Source organism: Gadus morhua, chromosome 2 (assembly GCF_902167405.1).
Source record: "Gadus morhua chromosome 2, gadMor3.0, whole genome shotgun sequence".
NCBI lineage: Eukaryota > Metazoa > Chordata > Actinopteri > Gadiformes > Gadidae > Gadus > Gadus morhua.
Window position 1 is genome coordinate 8,511,473 of NC_044049.1, and position 6,232 is coordinate 8,517,704.

Consider the following 6,232-nt stretch of genomic DNA (forward strand, 5'->3'; position numbering starts at 1 on the left):
CCTGCCCCTTCATCCCTCCACTCCCTCCTTCTTTCTCATTGCCCTTCCTTTCTTCCTGCCCCCCTCTTAACACACACATGCAGAGCTGAGTGAATAGGGCTCCACCTGCACTTTCAGAGCAGATGGGTGCAGCAGAAGACAACAGCCTCCTCTCTCTCTTTCCCTCTCTCTTTCCCCACTCTTTTTCAATCCACATAGCCCTTTCCCTTTGTGGCCTATCGTCCCCCTGCTCTTTTTTGAATATATATATCATACATATGTGTATAAAAAGAGAGAGGGATAGAGACACACAGACACACATACTGTGATTTATGTTTAGACAACAGCTCTCCTTCCCCCATGTTTTCCATTAATGAAAGTTGTGTTGTGCTATGATGACAACAGTGCATCTGAATCATGTATTTAAAAAAACTTCAGTGGTAAAGGAGAATAAAGTGTTAAAAATCATGAAATCTGTTGTGCAAAATAACCTCATGAATGAGTGGATAACTTCCTCACCTCCCATTGGCTCTCCCGCATCCTATGCAAGGCAGATGGCTTACTATAGTCAGGTGCAGACATGGAGAATATCAAATTAGATAACGTCTGAACGTATTTACGTCCATCCAATCCATTCGTGTTCGTTCATGGCTAAGATACGAGCCGTTGTTTTTTAACAAAAAAAAGAAAAGAAAAAAAATGTAAATACTGGCAGTGATTTTGGGGGATTTTTTTTTCACAAATCTAAGTATTCTTAGGCAGAGGAGTCCTCATCCTCTTATAGCCTCCTCCCTGTTTCGCTAGCTTTTTTCGCTGAGTGCTCCCTGAGACAGGCTGTTTGGTCTCATCTATAATGCATACCCTGCCCCAGGACATCATGTGTGACAAATGACCTATTTCGGTGCAGCAGACCCCCAAAGGGCGGTGACCTGAGGGGGGGTCTGTGACGTCGCGTGCGTGCATGGGTGGGTGGGTGGCCAAAGCGTGTCTCTTCAAAAAAAATAAATAATAATAATCAGTGCATGTTTGATTTGTATTTGGCTGTGTTGTGCTTGTGTGCCTGTCTGTCCAGTAGCTGCTGCCTCTTGTCAAATAACGAGAGACCCGAGCACAAGTGACAGTGTCTCGCCACAGAATGGGCTGGCTGTTGTGTGGAGCGGGAGATAACCGCGCAGTTAATGTTGATCTCAATGCTTGAGGAATAGAAAAAAGCAACCCTCTCCTTCCTTCCCCCCCCTCCCCCCTCCAGGCTGACCTTGAGAAGTCCTCTGGCTTCTCTGACTCTAAAAGGGCTGATGCTGGGAGTTTTTATTTTCATCATTGGCACCCTCCTCCTGCCAATAGTGGCCAGAAGTTAAAACCAGGATACCATAAAAAAAACAACCTAAAGTTACAGTTAAAACCAGAATTCTCTACACTTCTTCATAATGTTCCAAGTGTCTTTAGAATTACACCTTGTTTTCTGTATGTCTCCCTTCATTTTTGTTTCCCTCTCATTGTTCCGCAGCTGTCAGTATCTGGATGTGGATCCCGTCTGATATTTTACATAATTGCCTTACATAAGTCGCTCGCATTGGCTCAGAACTTGGGATGATATTAGCGAAGATGAATATTGCATGAGCAAAGCACTCGTTAAGCGTTAATAAGAGGATGGAGATGGAGCCCCTACTGTCACTCAGCCGCTCTTAGCCCCGCCCCCACCAGCCTGTCAAGCAGTGACTCAACCCCGCCTGGGTGCATCAGGGCTTTGGAGCCAGTTTGGAGGGGGGGGGGGGGGAGAGAGAGGAAGAGAGAGCGATAGAGAGGGAGATCAAGAGAGTTACGAGAGATATTGAGAGAGAGAGAGAGAGAGAGAGAGAGAGAGGAACACAGAGACTGAGAGAGGGGGACAGAATGTGTGTGTATTACTCAGAGCGTGTATGTGTGCACGTTTAAAAGGACAGAGGGAAAGAGTGCGAGATTCACTCATTAGGTGCTTGTGTTTTTGCCTGCTTTGTTTGCTGAATAAAAGCGGCTTTTGTGATTCAAAGCCGCCCGGGCCCATTGACTGACTGCAGCCCCACTTACAGTTCACACTTAGTGGGAATAAATGGGCTTAATTGTGACCTCTGATTAGAGCCTCGGTCGGTAGAAGAGCAGCTGAATCCTCCCTGGGCCATAAGAGGGCCGTCTGAAGCACCCATTGTGGTCCGCAAAATCAAAGGATCAAGTTTTTGCATTTCGCTTTTAAATCCTGTGTTTTTTGGGGTGGTATCTTTTCTTGCTGACTGTTTGTCCTATTCTTTCAGGGCGTCTTTAAGATTGGTGCTTAGCTGTCCTGTTGCAATGGTTCTCCCCGGAGTCCCAACAAAAACTTTGCTCAGGCGCCCCTTTATCTTGTATTGTTGTTGTCGCCCCAAGTGTTTAGTTTCACCTTTTCTTGGCACGTCCCAAATCTCCTCCTCGCCCTTGAGCCTTGACACACTTAGACGACGTACTTAAGCGTTCATCAGTGCGAAAAGAGAATCCTTGTGTTAAGTATTGCTAATTGGACAATCAGCATGAAAGATGCAATCAGCAAAGACACAAAAAGTAATTGTGAAGTTATTTTAACAAACAAGGCAAAATATAATAAAACTTTCCGAAAGATAAATCTACTACGAGGATGGTGTCAAAAATGAGACCATATCGAAAAAAAATGGTCTATTCTAGTTCTAATAGCTCATCATACTTCGGCTACTGTCAAGAGATTAGCGTGAACCAAATGCTTCCTACATCAAAGTAGATGCCTTCTTAGTTCTGCCAGGAATTGCCACAATTTAATATGGCGGCTTCTGTTGTTGTAGCATGTGCGTCTGTGCGCGCAGCGTGAGTGACACTATGAGTGTGTATTTGGGGGATGGGTAGGCAGAACATGTCCTAGGTTTTGCTTAGTACTCTTTCCAGTAGGCTTAGAAAGCTCCCGGCGATAGGATTTACACAGTGAAGGAGGATTTATTTATCTTTTCAGGAGGACATCCAAAATGAAAGGAGTCTCATTTTCTTTAAAGGGCATTTGTTGATAATGGCCACATGTGTAATTATGTTTAGTTTTTGTTGTGCATTTTCTTTTTGTTCTGTGGGTCCGTCTCTCTCTCTATAATTCACGGTCACCCTCCCTCTCTCTCTGTCTATCTGAATATCTCTCTACCTCTCTCTCTCTGTCTGGATGGGTTGTCTCATGGCTATTATTAGAGTGAAGCGGCGGGTGGGAGGAGGTCTGTAGAGTAGGCGCCTCTTGTCATCTTTTTACTTATTGATTATATCCTTTTTTCTTCTCCTCCATACATCATCACTTGAATCATGCCTTTTGCGCCCTGTTTTACTGTTTGACGAAGGCACCGACTTCTTTGTATTGTGGGATGATTTTTTTCCTGCATTGGAAAACCAAAATGATTTGTTATTTGCAAATGTAACATTTGCAACATTTCCAAATTTGACTCATAACATTCGCACAATGTCAACTCAACTCAAGTCAGCATTTGTGTGCCAGTGTGTTTGTGTGCCTGTGTGTGTCTGTGTATGTGTGTGTGTGTGTGTTTGTGTGGATGTGGATGTGGATGTGTCTGTGTTTGTGTGTGTGTGTGTGTGTGTGTGTGTGTGTGTGTGTGTGTGTGTGTGTGTGTGTGTGTGTGTGTGTGTGTGTGTGTGTGTGTGTGTGTGTGTGTGTGTTTGTGGGTGTGTGTGTGTGTGTGTGTGTCCTGTATTATATTGGGACCACCCTGCCCGGTACAGGCACCATGTGTTACTCCCAACCATGGTAGCTATTAATCTTTCATTTTGTCCTGTCTGAGTTGCTGTCGAGGGACCATAAGCACACAACACTTTCAGACAACCCTCGTTTTTTCCACACTCAAATTTCGACCCCTTTTTCCCTGATCTGACTAAAGTAAGAAAATTCCAGAAATGTGGGAGACGCAAACTCACTCGGAATGATGAAAAGGAATTATAAATGTCTTTCCAGCGAAGATTTAGGCTTCATGGATTATGTAATCGCTGAAATAGTGAATTGTTATAAATTATAAACACAATTTATTGCTCTATTTATCATGGAATATGTTGCGTGGTGGTTATCTAAGACATTACCAGTCAAAGGAAAACGATTAAACACGCGCATAGTTGACGGTAGGCCGGAACAGAAAAAGACAGTAATATTTCCTAGAAACATGCACTTGTTTTCCTAGTCCCCTCCATTTTATATTTTACCCCTGCGATCATCATCCTCCTCTTTCAATCTTTTGCTCTGCTCTCACTCCCTCTCTCCTTTCCTTCTCCCCACCCATACTCAGCCCTCCCCTGTCTCAGTAATAGGAGCCTTAAAATCAATAGCACATTAGTCCTGCCGGAAACTCCACTGGAATTAAATATGAATGACTGAGATTGCAGCTCTACCTGCTACTCAGAGAGAGATGCATGATGGCACATGGGAAAAATAGTGCTTTTCTCCCTCTTTCTCTCACCCTCTCTCTGTCTATGTCTTCGGTAAACAGTTAGGCCATTTTGTTTGGTCCTTCTTGCCTACTAAATCATGGTATTAGTCCTTGTTGTGTTTTGTCAGAGGCTATGTGTGGCATTGCAGGCGAAGCAAGCTGCATTGTGGGAATTCTCTTTTTTTTCCTCTTTTGCCTTGGTGCTGAGGAGTGACCAGTCGCAAGGCGATGTAATTGAACAGAACGGACAGACGCACGCGCGCACACACGTCACACCCCCGCGACCGCTCAGGAGGCAAGCGGAATCAAGTGACCACACCCATGTGCTGAACACAGAGGCAGGCGTTGATTTGAATATGAAAAGAGAGCTCTTTTCTTCCCTGTTATTTCCAGATTGCATTTCACCTTTTGTCACCACTTACCTCCCGGCGCATTGTGTTCTCCCCCGTGTTTCATTAAAGCATTCTGTACATTAGAACGATTAAAACTGTTGACATGCAAATTCCCTCCTTTGCGCACTCCCAATCCATTTGTGTTAACAAATGGAAATGGCCGGCCATGCGTAGAGTGGAATAATTCTCCTTTTGAGTGCTATTTTGCTTAAAAGCATCATTTGCGGAAGGTGATTGCGAGCGCGTGCTAGTGGATGTAATAAGAGAAAGAGCCCTACTGTACCGCGGATGCTATGAGGAAAGGACAGTGGTGGTGGTGGTGGTGGTGTAGGTGGTGACTATAGGGGCCCCATTACAGCAGCGAGCTAATATGCATGCATAGAGGGATAGAGAGGCAGTAGGTTGCATGCACAGGCTATATTTTCCATCACATCAAAGATGAAGCCGTTTGTGACAGATGGACTGATATTGCCCCCCCCCCCCCCCCCCCCCCCAACCATGCTCACTCCTCCTCGACAGATGTAGGGGGAGGTCCACGGGATACTTCTCTTTCTTTCAATTGATTTGGGTGCCTGAACCCTGAGGGACTGCAGGGTGGTGGGAAGGGGGTGTGTGCATGTGTGTGTGTAGGGGGGGGGGGGGGGGGGGTTGGTAATAGCAATGTGGGCTGTAGGGGGAAAGGGAAGGAGGAGGGGGAGCGGGTGAGGTAGCTCATCCTGCAGACGCGTTGAATGCAACTCAAGGAGAGTAGAAGGGGAATGGTAAACATGTTAGTTGTTGTAGGCATATATCTGCATATATTCACAAACATGAACCATCTCTTTTCGTGTGTGTGCGTGTGTGTGTGTGAGTGCGGTGATGGTGATGCTGATGCGAGCAGGGAGGAGAATATTTCCATAAATCCTAGTTAGTGACTGACAGCAGAGCGAGCACCCATCCATGTAATGTAAGCCGAGGTTTAAGTGTGGCTTGCTGCTCCTTGTAGCTGTGGCTGCTCCTCTTCAAATCCATGCCTGCATCCCAAACACACTCACTCACTCTCTAACCCAAAAGCCAAGTGACCGATAGTTTTATCATTTAGTCACATGTAAGATCATGATTTCAAATGATTATTTTTCTCTTTTCTTTTGACTGCTATGAATGGGAGAGGGGCGGCTGGTTAAAAACCATATATCCGGTCTTTCTAAAGTAATTAAGCAGGTTCTCTTTTTCTTTTTAAACAAGCCTGAAGTGATTACCTAAGTCGTCCCTTCCTATCCATAGGATAAATTACATTATGGGACCAACAGCTGTCCTGGAACAGATGCATCTTGCTGCTGCTGCTGGGGTTGGGGCTGGGGCTGGGGTTGGGGCTGGGTCTGTTCGCCCTCTGTCCCTGGAGGGGAAAGGTCAAGCCAAGTGTGGAGGTTCAAA